This window comes from Geotrypetes seraphini, chromosome 13 (genome assembly GCF_902459505.1).
Source record: "Geotrypetes seraphini chromosome 13, aGeoSer1.1, whole genome shotgun sequence".
Lineage (NCBI taxonomy): Eukaryota > Metazoa > Chordata > Amphibia > Gymnophiona > Dermophiidae > Geotrypetes > Geotrypetes seraphini.
The window spans coordinates 72,690-89,372 of record NC_047096.1 but is presented as its reverse complement, the minus strand read 5'-3'; the positions used below and the strand labels follow the sequence as shown (position 1 = coordinate 89,372).

The 16,683-nt window shown below is 45.6% G+C and overlaps 1 protein-coding gene across 1 annotated transcript in view; it reads left to right on the top strand.

The window, feature by feature from the left end:
• RBM15 (RNA binding motif protein 15) overlaps positions 1-4,803 on the top strand; it is a 41,120-nt gene extending 36,317 nt beyond the window's left edge. The window contains exon 4 of the transcript XR_004536791.1: positions 4,725-4,803. The gene's annotated coding sequence lies outside the window, so the exon portion shown is untranslated. The remainder of the gene's footprint in view (positions 1-4,724) is intronic.
• The last annotated feature ends 11,880 nt before the right edge of the window (positions 4,804-16,683 follow it).

The following is a 16,683-nucleotide window of genomic DNA, read 5'->3' as shown; positions in this document are numbered from 1 at the left end:
TTTAAATGAATATAGGAAATAAAGCCGATATTTCAACAGTTCAGGGAACGTGGATATTCCTCACTCAAGAGGCGTATAAAATGTTCTAAACATGTTAACAGGGATCTGTTTTTACCAAGAAATCCATCACAGGAAGCAGAAGTAGTGACATGTCCTACAATACTCAGACATTGGAAGGTCTTAAGTTTGGGCGGTGTTTAAGGAGCTCCTTTAAGAATTGCATTTACACATCAGAGGAATCTTAAAGAAATTTTGAGCGCTTCAAGCATCAATAGACAAATTAGAGGCAGGGGTCCATAGGAGGGGGGGTGTCATATGACTTTTGTGATATTACTATAGAGTTTGAAGGCAGTTTTTATGATCCTTGTTCTGGAAAAAGTATTTCTGTATTCCACAGGACTACATGTATTTCCTCATTTATAGTCTATATGATCAAGTTTATTTTAATTCAATATAATGACTATTATTAAGTCTAAGCGGTCTATGATCCTGGAGATCCTGTTGGCCACATCCTTCACTCTTGCTCCAGGCAGGCAGGTGACGATTCTATCCTCTCTCCCTCCTGCGGTGTGGCTGTCCACATGATGTATAATGGAGTCTCCTACAATTATCCCCATCTTCTTTATTTGGAGGTTCCTTGGGGGTCGTAAATCCACGTCCTTGGGGGTCGTAAATGCAGGACCAATCTTCTTCCTCCTGCGATACACTTGAAGTTGTTTTCAGCTCTTTGTGTGGGGGGGATGTCTTCATGCGTTCTCTCTCTTTCTCCTGGTGTGCGGTTGTCCCCTATCTCAGCTTCAATCTCTTCTGAAGTTGTAGAAGTGTCTTCTCTCCTCTCGTCCTCTTCAGAGATGCTTTTGGAGACTAACAATTCAATCATTATTTCTGTCAGCATAGCTATTGCTAGCAAACAGCATTTTTGGTTGCCCTAACCAATGTCAGCAAAGGCTTATGGGAAATTATATCAATCTGACTCTGGGATGTTGATGCAGGTAGATCACATACAGTAAGCATCCAGGCAGACTGTTTCAAACAGCCCTAATTAAATCATGATTACAAACCAACTTGCAGCTAAAAGGTGCGAAAAAGTGTTAAGAAGATGTGTTAATGTCTGATGCTTAGGATGGACAGCCTAGGATATACAATAGGTCCAGGTGCACAGATAACTAAGGTTAATCAGAAACTATTGTCAGAGATATACTGGAAATTACATTTGACTTCCGTCTATTCTTTTCCTGTCTAGCACAAGTTTACTAAGGATGGGAATGCTTAACTTCTATTGAAGCTCAATAGATTTTATATTTAGAATAAGTTTCCAAACTATAAAAGCCCCATCGCAACATCAGCCCCCTCGTTTTGCTCCTCTTGCTCCTCTGGCTCCTTTTGCTCCTCTCTTGTCTATCTTCTGGAACCCAAAGCTTGGGACATCACCCTCCCCACCCCCCTATTTCTCTCTCTCTCTTTCTTTGAGTGCTCTCTCTCATTCACAAGAACACAGAAGCAGTATCTGTAATTGTAAAACTTATATCTCTCATTAATTTTAATGCTTAATTGTAACTTTTATGAATCTTTTCTGTAAGCCTATTTCTATAATATATTCTTTATGCAATCACCTCTGGCTGTGCTTCTTATTTGAGTCTACTTCCTGGTGAATCTTCAGTGACGGTATTGAACTCGGGACCTGGCGTATTGTAAGGGCGCCTAACATAACCCTTACAAACCTAACATTGTGGGGGCATTAACAATCCTTACATTTTGGGGGCTCGTCTCGGTCCTTCCTGACGATTTCATCTGGGTAAATAGAATTCAAATTTTTTTTATTGTATGAAATAGGCAGGATTTTTTTTCTTGTATGCACTGTGCAATAGGATTATTGGCTGCATAAGACAAGGTAAGAGATGGTATTTTCCACTCAAAAGGCCTTGTGCAGTATAGACAGAATGAGATAGAAATCAAAAGACCTTGGGAAACCCTTAGATTGTAGACTGGATGACACACTGGTGAAAAGTTCCAGTAATATTGTGGGGTTTTATACTTGGTGAGATTTTACTTATCAATAGACTTTGTATTTTGATTGATAGACAGAGTGAGATAGAAATCAAAAGACCTTCTGGAACCCTTAAATTGTTTTAGACTGGATGACACAGTTGTGAAAAGGTCCAGTAATATTTTGGATTTTATATTTGGTGAGATTTTACTATCAAAAGTTTTTGTAGTTTACTTGTGCCAGTTTGCATTTTATGCTTTGCTATTATATGTTTGCTAGAGTGTGCTGCATGTAAGAATATTTGAGCTGCTCTGAAGAAAAGCATGGTCCAAAGTTAAAACAGTCACTCAATTAAGACACGCCACATCTGTACTAATAACTTTTACTTTTTTCCTTTGTGCTTTTAATTCTATTTCTTGTCAGTCTCTGCCCTGATGAAAAGCCCAGTGCGGACTGGAACTGGCAGCTGCCATCTCTCCTCTTCTAAACGACTTCTTATATTTTTTCCTGCTAAACTTCTGCCTATAAATTTCAGGTAGTAACCAGTGTGGGCATACATGTATTCTTTATGCTGGTGACTCTTGCCTAACACGCTTTACCTCATTTTTCTACCTATTAACTAAAGTCTCCCTCCTTCATCAGTGGGAGCATTTCAATCTCAAAGGCTATACACAGACAGGGACATTTAGAAGGCCCACGAACCAAGGCAGACTGCAGCCTCAACTATGAACCCTTTTGATTTTCAAGAACTCACAGATATTGTACACAAATATTTTGACAAGAAGGGGGATCCATATGAGGGTAATTTTCCAGAACACACATGGCACGATATTCAGAAACAAATGGTTAATCATTCTCAGGAGTTAACAATTGCAGTTTTAAACTCGACTCTCGTTTTTCTTTTTTTCTGATGCTCTGTTGTTTTTCCCTGAAGAAAAAAACAGGGGAAAACACCACAAATAACAAATATGCAGGAACCAGAGTGGAATTGTCCAGATAAGAATGATGTGCAACAAAAAAGTGTCCTCCAGACGAATTGGAGGACACTTTTTTGTTGCACATCATTCTTATCTGGACAATTCCACTCTGGTTCCTGCACTGTTGTTTTTTCCCTTGCATGTCTTCTATCCTATTACAAATTGTAGTTCCTTCCTCTTTCCTTTTGTTTATTTTTGGTCTGTTTTTCATATGTGACTTTATTTATTCATGATATTAGATCCCCTATTTTACTTAGAATTATTGAATTAATCAAGTTTTAATAAAACTTGAACTTGACATGCATGGGATTGAGAATGAGGCTTGACTTTAAACTTCTGGGATTAGAACGAGGCTTGAATCCCACCAATTGGATGGTTAAAGATAGCTTGAAGGTTTAGGATGGCATCTTTTGGCTGAAGTTTGCAAACAGTGAACATGGGGGAATGAAGGTATGTTGAATTTTTCTCTAGTTTTGCATTTAACAATATGAGGCAATGAGTTAAGCAAATAGAGGGGAGACTGCAATGGGGATTCTCCCACTCAGTAGGAATAGCTCAAGAGCTCTTTACATATTAAAAAGTTGGGATGTTGTATCAAGGTTTTTCTATGTTTAATATAGAAAAGCAAGCATGGCACTTTATAGCCATGTATCTATGAAGACACCAATGTAGCGCACAAAACATGCGCGCACACAGAAAGATATTACAGTAATCGTGGAAAATGTTTTGAAAGTTTTCTGCATTTATTATTGTCGTGAAGGAATCTGATGTTTTAGTCCAAATCCTGAAACTGCGAAACGCTGGCCATTGCCGATGTGGCAGGTTCCTATTTTCAGATAAGTATCTGAATGTTCATTATCTTCAGATTCATAATAGAGTCATTTGCATTGCACAAAGCTACATAGGTTCCTTTTACCCTCCAAATAAATCTCACTGGCTGCTACTATTGAATTTATACATAAAGATAGGTGGGGTTCTGAGGCTTTTTCCTCCTGCATTTGTCATTCTGAAGTAGCTATAATGAAATGTGTGTGACTAATTTTCTGGTTTGAGCTTTATTTTTTCTTTTGCGGGTGCTTTTTGAGTTACCTTTACTGATTTTAGTTCCATCTCATAAGAACAGAAGAACTGCCATCTCCAGATCAGACCTTCAGTCCATCAAGTCCGGTGATCCGCACACGCGGAGACCCAGCCAGGTGTACACTTGGCGTAATTTTAGTCACCCATATCCCTCTATGCCTCTCGTAAGGAGATTTGCATCTAGTTTGCTTTTAAATCCTAGAATGGCGGATTCCGCAATAACCTCCTCTGGGAGAACATTCCTGGTGTCCACCACTCATTACGTGAATCAGAACTTCCTGATATTTGTCCTGGACTTGTTCCCCCTTAGCTTCAGTCCATCTCCTCTTGTCCATGTCACATTGGACATTGTAAATAATTTTTTTTCCTGCTCTATTTTGTCGATTCCTTTCAGTATTTTGAAAGTCTCGATCATTTCCCCTCGCAGTCTCCTTTTCTCAAGGGAGAACAATCCCAGCCTCTTAAGTCGTTCCCCTCAATTCTGTTTTCTTGAGCATCGCAATGCACTAATGGAGCAAAATAATTCTCTAGGGGTAACAATTGTGAGAGTTGATGTTGTGTCGCATTTTGCAGTCTTATCTGATCCTACTATATCCAATTTTATTCTTTGAGGCAGTGGTTGTAAGTTGGTATGATTCTGTGGAGTGATGAAGATGCATTGCATTCAATTCCTGCTTTAGTTTACAGAGCTGCTCCTTGATACTGGAAAGCTGAAGACAGATGGGGCAAGCCTTAAGTCTCCAGATGGTGTGTCTTGGAACTAAAGCACCACAATGATTGCATTGAATAAAGGTCATCCTGCTTGGTTAGTATGGGAATTGACTAAGAGGTATTCTTGATTATTGGGTTGTCTATATATTCGTAGCAAAACCAGGGGTGCTTGGGGTGGAACTATAAGTCCTTAATTCAGCAGAGAACCAAGCTTTTCAAAACAGTAAAGGAAGAGGGGTGGTTTGTTTGGGGTTTTTTTATGTTTAGAAGAGTGAAGGGGAAGAGAAAGTTTAAGATGTTACTCATAGATATACAATTTGAGATTACTTAGCTTAGAGATGTGCAGTGCTACAAGCACATATGTTCCCACTTCCCACCAAGACTTTGTGCCAGGAAATGGCCCCTCCTAGCTAAACTCTGGTTCAAGGCTATTCAAATGGTCCAATAGCAAACCAAACCCTTAATCTCAATTCACTACAGAGTAAAAAATACAGGATTTTCCAAATCCAAAGCTCCCATTTCCACTGAGCAGAGCACACACACAATTTACAAAACTATTTTAGAAGAGCAGAAAAACACAAGACTTTAAAATCCAAGTTCTCCTTTTTCTAGAGCAGTACATAGACTTTAAACCTGTAGCTTGTTAGAAGGTCAGACTGGTATAAAGAACAGTCAACACAATTTTCTAGTTCCATAAGTTTGTCATTATCCCAGGACAAGCAGGCATGATATTCTCATATGTGGGTGACGTCATCTACGGAGCCCCGATGCGGAAGCATTTTCAAGCAAACTTGATTGAAGATTTAAGTTTACTCTGCTGCTCCACGCATGCGTACCTTCCTGCTCCACTAGGGGGCGTATCCCCTCTTGGTCTCCAGTTCAAAATTTTCCGCTGAGCCTAGAAGTCGTGTTTTTTCAGGCTCTGCCCCAACTGCCTTCTAGCACTGTGATTTTTTCTTGTTTTTCTCGATTTAGTCGCTGTGCACGAGTTTTTTCTTGTTTCAACTGTTCCTGCTTCGTTTTTCACCGACCCGGAGGCTTCCGGGTCCCCGTGGCTGCGTGGCTATTCGAACCGCGGCCAGTTTCGATTCTATGTCCCGGCCTTTGACTGGCTTTAAAAAGTGCTCCCGGTGCGAGCGGCTTCTTTCCATCACAGACCCGCATCGCCGGTGCATCCTCTGCCTGGGGGCCGCTCATCCAACCGACTCCTGCCCCCAGTGCGCTACTTTCCAGAACCGGGTCCTCCGTCGAAGGAAAGCCCGCATGGCGGATCTTTTTGCCCCGGACCAACCCTCTACCTCGGCCTCGAGGTCGGCCCCGACCTCGGCCCCGAATACCTCGGCATCGCCTCGAGACTCGAACCCGAAGCCCTCGGGACAACAGAAAACCTCGGCTCCGGGTAAGTCCCCTCTTCCCTCTTCAGATTCTGTACCAGCAAAGAAATCGGCCTCGGGGACACCGGCGACGCATGGCGGAAGTCCCATGCTTACAGCCCTGGCGAAGCCCTCCAAGCCTTTGGGCCGTGCCTCCACCACACGGGAATACTCTGATACGAGGTCGCCCCTGGTGGAGTGCACCGAGGCAGTGGACATGCCCTCGATGCTGTCCGTGCCCGTTTTCCAGGACCTACTCCGAGCGATGATCTCGTCGGAGCTGTCCGCTGCAATGGCCCATCTGCAACTGGCCTCGACCTCGACCCCGCATGTGCCAGACCAGCCTGAGCCTCGCGCCGAGCCACCTCGAAGAAAAGCGCACAAGCTTCGCCGCATTCCATCTTCCTCGGACTCCTCACCGAGGTACCCGAGGCGCTCTCCCTCCACAGACCGCCCCGGTGCAAAACGTCGTGCTAAAACGACAGAAACCTCGAACCGCCGTACCTACAAGAAGGCCCGGGGTTCCCCTACTCTACGAGGCCGTTCACCTACACCTCGTACGGGACCGCTAAGGGTGGCTGAGTTATCACTCTCCAACCCGCGCATCCTTCGAACTCCCCCTCGGACCGGGACTCCGACCAGAGGTCGCAGGTTTTCACCGAGGGAGTCCAGGTCGAGGTCACCGATTCGACATCGTCTCCGAGGGGCTCCTTGAGATGTCGGAGATCTACGACCCCGGAACACTTTCACAGTACTTCCCCGGTCTCAGATCGTGGATCGGAGCAGGAACCTCGATACTCGAGGGAAGCCTCCCCATCCTTCTCCACCCGACGGAGGTCTCGTTCACCGACCCCGCACGGGGCCTCGGGAACATCTCGCCCATCCTTCACTCGCTTTGTCCAGGACATGGGCCACGCCTTGGACTTAGACCTCCAGTCCGACTCCAGGTACTCTAAGGAATACCTAGCGGAGCTGGATATGCCATCCCTGCCCAGAGAGTCCCTCCGCTTACCGCCTAACCTGGTACTCCAACAGGCCTTCTTCAGGAACCTGGAGACCCCCTACATGGTCACAGCCGTACCCTCCAAAATGAAGGCCAAGTACCGCACAGTACCCTACCCGGGATTCGAACAACCACAGCTCTCCCACCAGTCGCTGCTAGTAGAATCCTCCTTGAAAAAGACCCACCCATTCCGGGTCTCAGCCGCGGTCCCCCCAGGCCGAGAAGGCCGAACCCTAGACAAGTTCGGCAGGAGACTATATCAAAATGCCATGATGGCCTCTAGGGTGCAAAGCTACACTTTCACCTTCACATCCTACCTCAAACACCTCATTGGACTATTGAGAGCCTTTGAGACTGACCTACCGGCCTCCCGCCAAGGAGTGTTTGGCCTGCTTTTAGAGTCCCTCTCCAACCTGCGCCTCCATCTATTCCACGCGGCCTACGATGGCTTCGAACTCTCCTCCAGAGAGGCAGCCTTTGCTATCGCCATGCGCCGACTAGCTTGGCTGCGCCTGGTCGACATGGACCCCAACTTACAGGACCGGTTGGCTAACCTACCCTGCTTGGGAAAAGAACTGTTTGATGACACGATCGAGGCGGCTACAAAACGCCTCTCTGAACACGAACGCTCGTTTGCCTCCCTCGTCAGGCAAAAACCTAAACCGCCCGCGCCCAGGCCGTTCAGGGCCCCTCCACGCCGCTACCCTCAAAAATCCATCCCTCCCTTCTCACGGCCTCCACCCAGGCGTCCGCAAGCCCACCACCGGGCCATTCCCAAGTCCCAACCGCCTGCGACTTCCAAACCATCCCCGTCCTCCGCCATAGTCCCAGGCCTCCTTCCCATCGGGGGCCGCCTCAAAGCCTTTTACCCTCGCTGGGAACAAGTCACGTCGGACGCATGGGTCCTTGGCGTGATCTCATCAGGATACTCTCTCAACTTTTGGGCCATTCCTCCAGACAACCCCCCAAGGAATTGCCCTCCCAACCGGACGCAGCTCCCCTACTCCTCTCCGAGGCTCGAGACCTGCTTCACCTCAGGGCAGTGGAGGAGGTTCCCCCCCGACCAACGGGGGAAGGGCTTCTACTCCCGCTACTTCCTGGTACCGAAAAAAACGGGAGACCTACGCCCAATACTAGACTTGAGAATCCTCAACAAATTTCTAGTACGGGAAAAATTTCGGATGCTTTCCCTACCGACCCTCTACCCCCTGATCGAGGGCGACTGACTCTGCTCCCTCGATCTGAAGGAGGCGTACACACATGTCCCAGTACACCCCGCTCACCGCAAGTTCTTGCGTTTTCAGGTAGGGGACTGGCACCTACAATATCGAGTCCTCCCCTTCGGCCTAGCATCATCACCTCGGGTCTTCACCAAGTGCCTCGTGGTGGTCGCAGCAACCTTACGTTCCCAGGGCCTCCAGGTATTCCCCTACCTGGACGACTGGCTGATCAAAGCCCCGTCCAGGGAAGGGGTTATCTCAGCGACCCAACAGACTATTACCTACCTACAAAGTCTGGGGTTCGAAATAAACTTCCCAAAATCCCAACTACGCCCCTCGCAGTCCCTACAGTTCATCGGGGCCATGCTGGATACGGTTCGCCTCCGTTCCTTCCTCCCCCCTCCGCGCCTAGAGGCGTTAGTAAGTCTGAGTCGAAGGATCTCTCTGCTGACCTCGGTATCAGCTCGACAGATGATGACTCTCCTAGGCCACATGGCCTCCACCGTCCATGTCACACCCTTCGCCCGCCTCCATCTGAGAATCCCTCAATGGACCCTGGCCTCTCAATGGCGTCAAGACCGGGACCCGATCGACCGTCCCGTGACAGTGACTCCTTCCTTGCAAAGATCGCTCCGCTGGTGGGCCGACTCTTCAAATCTTTCCAAAGGTTTACTCTTCCCCGCCCCTCATCTCAGCAAGGTACTCACCACGGACTCGTCAGAGTACGCTTGGGGAGCCCATCTGGACGGCCTACGCACGCAGGGGATGTGGTCAGCGGAAGACCGCCACTGTCACATCAACGTGCTAGAGCTCCGGGCCATCTATCTCGCAGCTGTAGCCTTTCAACATCTGCTCCACGACCGGGTGGTCCTCATCCGAACATGAGAACCTGCTACTCCCAAAAGTGGACCAGATTCTCAGCCTGGTGCTCCTCTCACAGCCAGGACCCGGTGTCGGTCCCCGTCCCCCTGGTCCTTGACTATTTAATTAAATTATCTCACTCCGGCCTAAAGACCAACTCCATTCGAGTACACCTCAGTGCGATTGCAGCCTTCCATCAGCCCCTGGAAGGGAAAGCCCTCTCGCTCCACCCCCTCTCTCGCTTCATGAAGGGTCTTCTGAATGTCCACCCTCCTCTCAAACCTCCTCCGGTGGTTTGGGACCTTAACGTGGTTCTGGCTCAACTAATGAAACCTCCATTTGAGCCCCTAGACAAATGCCATCCAAAATTCCTCACTTGGAAGGTGATTTTCCTGCTTGCGCTCACTTCCGCTCGGCGGGTTAGTGAGCTACAAGCTCTAGTGGCGGACCCACCCTTCATGGTATTCCATCACGACAAGGTGGTACTCCGCACACATCCTAAGTTTTTGCCCAAGGTGGTTTCTGATTTTCATCTCAATCAGACCATTGTCTTGCCTGTATTTTTTCCCAAGCCCCACTCTCATCCGGGAGAGGTGGCGCTCCACACTCTGGACTGCAAGAGGGTGTTGGCTTTCTACCTCCAACGCACTCAGTCTCATCGGAAAGTTTCACAATTGTTTTTGTCATTTGACCCCAATTGGTTGGGACACCCAGTTTCCAAGCGCACCTTGTCCAACTGGTTGGCTGCTTGTATTTCCTTTTGCTACGCTCAGGCTGGTCTCGCGCTGCACAGTCGAGTTACGGGGCATAAAGTCCGAGCGATGGCAGCTTTGGTAGCTTTCCTCAGGTCCACGCCCATTGAGGAAATCTGCAAGGCTGCCACGTGGTCTTCGGTTCATACTTCCACCTCCCACTACTGTCTGGACAAACTGTCCAGAAGCGATGGCCGTTTTGGCCAATCGGTTTTGCGTAATCTGTTTGCTTAAATTGCCAACTTCCCTCCATCCCTTTTTTTCATTAGCTTGGAGGTCACCCACATGTGAGAATATCATGCCTGCTTGTCCTGGGATAAAGCACAGTTACTTACCGTAACAGGGACAACAGGCATATATTCTCACAACCCACCCGCCTCCCCGAGGTTGGCTTCTTTGCTGGATATGTGAACTGGAAACCACGAGGAGGGGATGCGCCCTCTAGTGGAGCAGGAAGGCACGCATGCGTGGTGCAGCAGAGCAAACTTAAACCTTCAGTCAAGTTTGCTTGAAAAGCTGTCCGCATCGGGGCTCCGTAGATGACGTCATCCACATGTGAGAATATATGCCTGCTGTTCCTGGATAACACCTGTGCTTTTTGTCACCAAAAACTGATGCCGCATTTTGAAAATGGCTCGGCATTTTTTAAGAATCCACCAGAGGGCTCATTTCAATGTTGAGGAGCCCATTTGCATGTTATTGTCGGAGACTGCTAGAAAACTCGCTAGTGACAGAGATAATCTGTTTTGAAAATCCGCCTCTAAAATGCGTACAGGCTAAACTGTCGGTAAACAGTTTAGCGACGGCATTAAAAGTTTTGAGAATCTGGGCCTCCAAGTATCATGACTCTTGTTTTAGGACTTGAAACGGAGGAACTACGCCGGCGTCTCATCCAGACAGCCAGATTCCTAAAGGGAGCACTGCGTATCATGCCCCCAGTGAGACCTCCATTCTTTTCTTGGGATCTTAACATAGTTTTTGCAGGATCTCAACCTGGCTTCATACAAACCACTGAAGGAAACATCCTTGATGGATCTGACACTCAAAAACTTTCTTGCAGAGAGCCTTTCCTAAAATTTACTGAAGCTGGAGTCTCTGATCACTGTTCCATCCATCCTTTTTGCCAAATGTTACAGCAATCTATGTCAATCAGAAAGTCAGATTGCCGATATTCCAATCCACAGGTTTCAAGAAAAAGGACCAGATTCTGAAGAAGCTGGATGTTAAAACGTGCTTCTTCAATATCTAAAGGTCACTGGGTTCAGTCTGACCATCTTTTCGTGCTTACAAATCCAGCTAGATGGCGGTGCATCCGCTTCCAAGGCCATGATTTCCAGATGGATCCTAGGGCCATTTCATCAGCATATATTGTTTGTGGGAAACAGTCCCCTATTTCTGTAAAGGCGTCTTTGACTAGAAGCGTGGCTTCATCATGGACAGAAGTTAAAGGGGGGGGGCTCTCCCTTTAGGAGATTTGTAGGGCAGCAATTTGTCCACTCTACATACATTTTCTAAGTTTTACAGAGTGGATGTAACAGCAAGGGAGAGAGCGGTGGATGCCTGGAATGCCCTGCCAAGGGAAATGGTAGAGAAGAAAATGGTGATGAAATTCAAAAAGGTGTGGGATAAACACAGAGGATCTCTAATTCTTTTATTTCCCTTCCGGATTCAAGGGAAGAGTCTCAAAGCTTTGTGGTAAAAACCAACAGGCCACTGTTAAAGCCATTCTTGTAACAATTTTTTTTAAAATGAGTCATTCTCCAAAAACAGCGCTTGTAAATGAGGTTCGCGGGGAGCGTAAGCTCACTAAATTTACTTGAGATGAGTTGCTGGTGGTAGCGATCAGCACATGCACAGAATACACCCACATTTTAGAAAAATGAAAGACTAATAGGAGAGATGCCCACACTCCTGCCGCATGTCACACCCCCTGGCAGCGGGAGAGATGTCCAACACCCTGACAATTCCCTATGTGCCCCCGATTCTGTTTACCCCCTCCTACAGCGGGAGAGATGCACACTTTCTTCTGCCAACACCCTACCCCCCAGCAGCAGGAGTGATGCCCACTCTCTCTCGATGTCGCCCAACCCCCCTGACAACTCCCCCTGTTCCCCAGACTACAAACACACACATACTCTACAGTGGGAGAGATGCTCACTGTCTCCCTCCATCGCTGATTCCCCGCTCCCTCCCTACCTTATTCAGGAAGTCTGGAAGGAGGGATGCATTCCTGCTCCAGCTGGCAGGCCTGCCATTTACAAAATGGCGGGCCTTCCCCTTCCTGGGAGGCGTCTGATTGGCAATCACTGAAGCGGAAAATGTTGAAGACACAAAGTGAGGTAAATTGGAAAGCAGAGCTACTCCTGCCGAAACGGGTCCTGTCGGGCATACAATTGTTGGGGCAAGCAATTTATACTGCAATAAAGGATAAGTAAATAACGATGGACTAACTGTGGATTATTCAAAGAAACAGTTTATTATAGATTGAGCAAATTTTGCCTCATTTGAAATTTGATGATTGAACCCTAATAAGTGAGGGAATTTTTATGCTGTGAGGCGTCTGATTGGCCCAGATGCCTAAGGCCTCTCTCATAGGAGCTGTGATATAGTTAAAGATCAAAGGATATAGTGGGGGGGGGGGGGTTTGTGTTTGTTTGTTTTTAATTATTCAAATTTTAAACAAGCAAATCAGTATTTGAACACAGATTTGTAATAACAATTTCAAGTGTTTTAGATGGTTTTATATGGCTACTGTGGATGGGCAGACTAGATGGGCTATTTGGCCTTTACCATCATGTTTATGTGTTATATGAATAAGCATGATTTAGTCAGCAATGTGGATAGCAGTAGCTTTTGATAGTTACAAGATGTACTGTCTTTAAATAATTTTGTATGTTGTCTGTAAACTGCTTAGTTTTGTAAGCAGTATATAAATATTTTAAATAAATAATGTTCGGCGCGTGCCTGTCACACCAGAGTGCGCATTGTGACCTCTGCAGACATGAATGAACCCACAATGCTTTGGTCTTATGGCTCTTGAGTTTTCCACCTTGTTGAGGTGTGGTCATCTCAATACTTTTGAAGTCCAAGTAACACTCAACTATAATAATAATTTCTTTTATACTGCCATAACCAAAAGGTCTAGGCGGTTTACACTAAAAAGAGCTGGACAATCAGCGAAATACAATAATACAGTAAAAAATACAAATATTTGTAAAATAGAATTTCAATAATAAAACTCACTAAGTAATAAACTTATCAAACAAAGTGGTCTTAATTAATTTCCAAAAACTGCAATAGGATAACAGCTTGCTGAATGCATTTATCTAACCAAGATTGTTGCCTACCAGCTTAAAATGCTAGGGTCCTATCTAAGAAGGTCTTATATCTACACCCATTAATTTTTGGATAAGCAAATAAGTAGAAGTTTCTAGTTTCTCTTGATGGTCTATGCAACACAAAATGAGGAAAAAGGTAAGCTGGATATCAGCTTAAAGCAGATACAGTGGTATGCTAAGCCTGGGTGGAGTCTGAATAGGTCCTGGCTTTACTTCGGGCGGGTTTAGATAAGGGTTTAGTAGTGGTCTCCTTTAAAGTTCAGGTGACTGGCTTTCGTGCTTCAGGGCATACAAGGGTTCTAGTTCGCTTACTGCTCATCAGGATGTTACCTAGTTTTTGAGGGGGGTGCTTTGTTTATGGCTTCCCTTGCATCATCCTTTCACTTCGTGGAATCTTAACATCGTTCTACAGGGTCTTGTGGAATTCCCATTTGAGCCATTAAAGGATGCTGCTCTTTTGGATCTGACAATCATGGCTGTCTTTTTGGTTGCCATCATCTCAGTACAGCGTTTTTCGAAGCATCAAGTTCTTTCATGTAGGGAACCCTTTCTCCAAATCACAGATGCAGGGGTTGTTCTCCTTACTGTAACTTCCTTTCTACCGAAGATTGTTTCCACCTTACATGTCAACCAGGAGTTTTGTTTGCCTGAGTTTCATTCTACAGGTTCCGAGTAAAAGGATCAGACCTTATGCAAGCAGCACATCAAGAGAGTCTTGCTCTACTATTTGGAGAGTACTATTGATTTTCAGCTGTCTGATCATCTATGTTCTCATTGCCTGCCTCGACGTGGTTGGCCAGCATCTAAAGACCTCAATTACGTGATGAATTCGTATGGCCATTTCCATATCTTATATCACCCGTGGCAAGCAGTCACCAGTTTCCCTTAAGGCCTACTTGACTAGAAGTGTTGCAGCTTTGTGGGTGGAGCCTTGTGTGAAATTTGCAGGGCAGCTACTTGGTCCTCTCTTCATACCTTTACCTGGTTTACCAGGTGGATGTGGCTTGTACTGATGCTGCTTTTGGAACCTTGGTATTGTGGGTGGGGCTTTTCTGTTCCTCCCTAGATGCTGCCATTGCTTTGGTATGTCACCTGGCATACTGAATCTGGAAAGAATGTAACAGAATGGAAGATTAGGTTTGCACCTTCGATAATCTTCTTTCTGTTGGTCCCTGGAGAATTCAGTACGGCCCGTAGTCTGTGTAAGCTCAGTTTTTCTGAATTGTCTGTCTTCTGCCTCGGTTATTCTCCTTACACGCTTGAGGATCTTCCAGCAAGTAGACGGATCCTGTGGGGAGTTTGCTTTTCTGTGAGTATACATATTGCTGAAGGTTTTTTCAGACGTTGTTCCTCACTGTGTTGCCTTTGAGCCAGTTTATTGCTTATCTTCATGTTTTGCAGAGCAGACCAGTTCAGAAATTGGTAATGTTGCTGGGGTGCTTCCCCAGTACCCCCTTCCTTGACATGGATTTATTCAGGTATGTTGCCTCACTTTGGGACTGAACTACAGGGGGCTCTAACTCTCTCTAAGGTGGGAGGAGCATATGTTCAGAAAAATGTTTGATTTCTGCAACTCCCAGATTGCAGGAGGGGATTGAACACCTTGCATACTGAATCCTCCAGGGACTAACAGAAAGATTATCAAAGGTGTAAACCTAATCTTCCATTAGAAAACGAATGGTATAAATTAAAGAACTAAGGCCTGGTACTTGGCAGACTTGCATGTTCTGTGTCCCATATATGGTGATTTGGTGTAGGATGGGCTGGGGAGGGCATCAATGGGAACTCCGGTAACTTGGAACATGAGGACATTATTGGCCAGGTATGTATCCTGCAAATAATGGGATGGTTGGATAGGCTGGATTGGACTTGGAAGGCAACTCTAGCAGTTGGAACCTAGGATAATACCAGGTGCACTTTATGGTCTATAGCTCATAAATATCAGAGAAAAAAGACAATTTAATCATGAATTTATAATGTGTATAACTAATGAGGAGACTGAATGGACTGTTCAGGTCTTTATCTGCTGTTGTTTACTGTCATAACAAAAAATATTAATGTTCATATTCACAACCCTTACCTTAATGATTCTGATGATATTTCAATGCTGCCATGTTAACTATTGCCAAGTTCCAATTACTGCTGATCGGCATCAGTCAATGCAAAAAAGAAGAAGGGGGAAACTTTTTAAAAATGAGAGCACAAAGTGAAAAATATAAAAACGTAAGAAAAATATGTAAGGACAGTTAATTTTTTTGACTTTAAGTATTTTATGATCTTGTGTTTCAGAGACCAGTATCCGTGTCTTTTTTTGAAACTTATTATTAGTCCAGCAGTGAGGTTCCCTGATGCATACATTCACCAATTTTTACAGGATCGATGTGGCGGCCAAGCAGGATGCTGATTTTGGTACCTCTGTGTTGGCAGCGGGCTCATTAGTCCCACCTTGAATTTTCGGGACTGCTCTGTTATGTCGCACTGGTCCCGGTATAAAGTAGATTGTATAAGAACGAAAGATTAGGTTCTTACTAGAGAGTGACATGGGGACAGATTTTTCACTGTCCCCATGGGAACTCATTTTCCCATCCTGTCCCAGCGAGTTCTTTTCCTGTCCATGCCTATTTCCTGTAAGCTTTGTCCTCATTGGCACAAGCCTCAAACACTTTAAAATCATAAGTGTTTGAGTCTTTTGTGGTTAAGGCAGAGCTTACAGGAATTGGACAGTGATAAAACTCACGGGGACGGGATGGGGAAATTAAGCTCCTGCAAGGACGGGGACAAATTTGTCCCTGTGTCATTCTCTAGTTCTTACCTCTGCTAATCTTCTTGTAAAGCCACACTTTATTCTTGGAACCTTCCCTATACTTGCTGATTCACCGATTGTCTGCCTTTACAAATACTAGTAAGCTGCGTTTCTGTCCAGTTTTTATTAGAGTGCCATCAGAATGGGGTTAGCACTGAGTTGGGGGATCCCCAGTTAGAGCACCCTCTTCTGTCAGTGCATTTTGTTTCTACTTCTAGCACTATTATTGTCATTCAGGTTACTGATGTTTATCCTGATTTGATTGTTCCCTTGTTGCTGTTTGCATTTATAATTGTGAACAGAGTGTCCCTGTATTCCTCTCTCTTGTTCTTATCCTCTACAGATGTTCCTGGCTGCTTTCAGACTGACTGATGAGCATTCTCAGGGAGGAAGTATGTAAGGGAGGGGGGTGAACCTCTGAAGTTTTGAGGCTTCCTACAGACCCTGGCGGGTGGAGGAAAATAACCCACTGGTCCCGGAATAAAGTGTGGATTTACAAGAAAGAAGATTAACAGAGGTAAGAACCTAATCTTTCATTCTTACATCACAGCTTCCTAGGATACTTCCACTGAACTGTC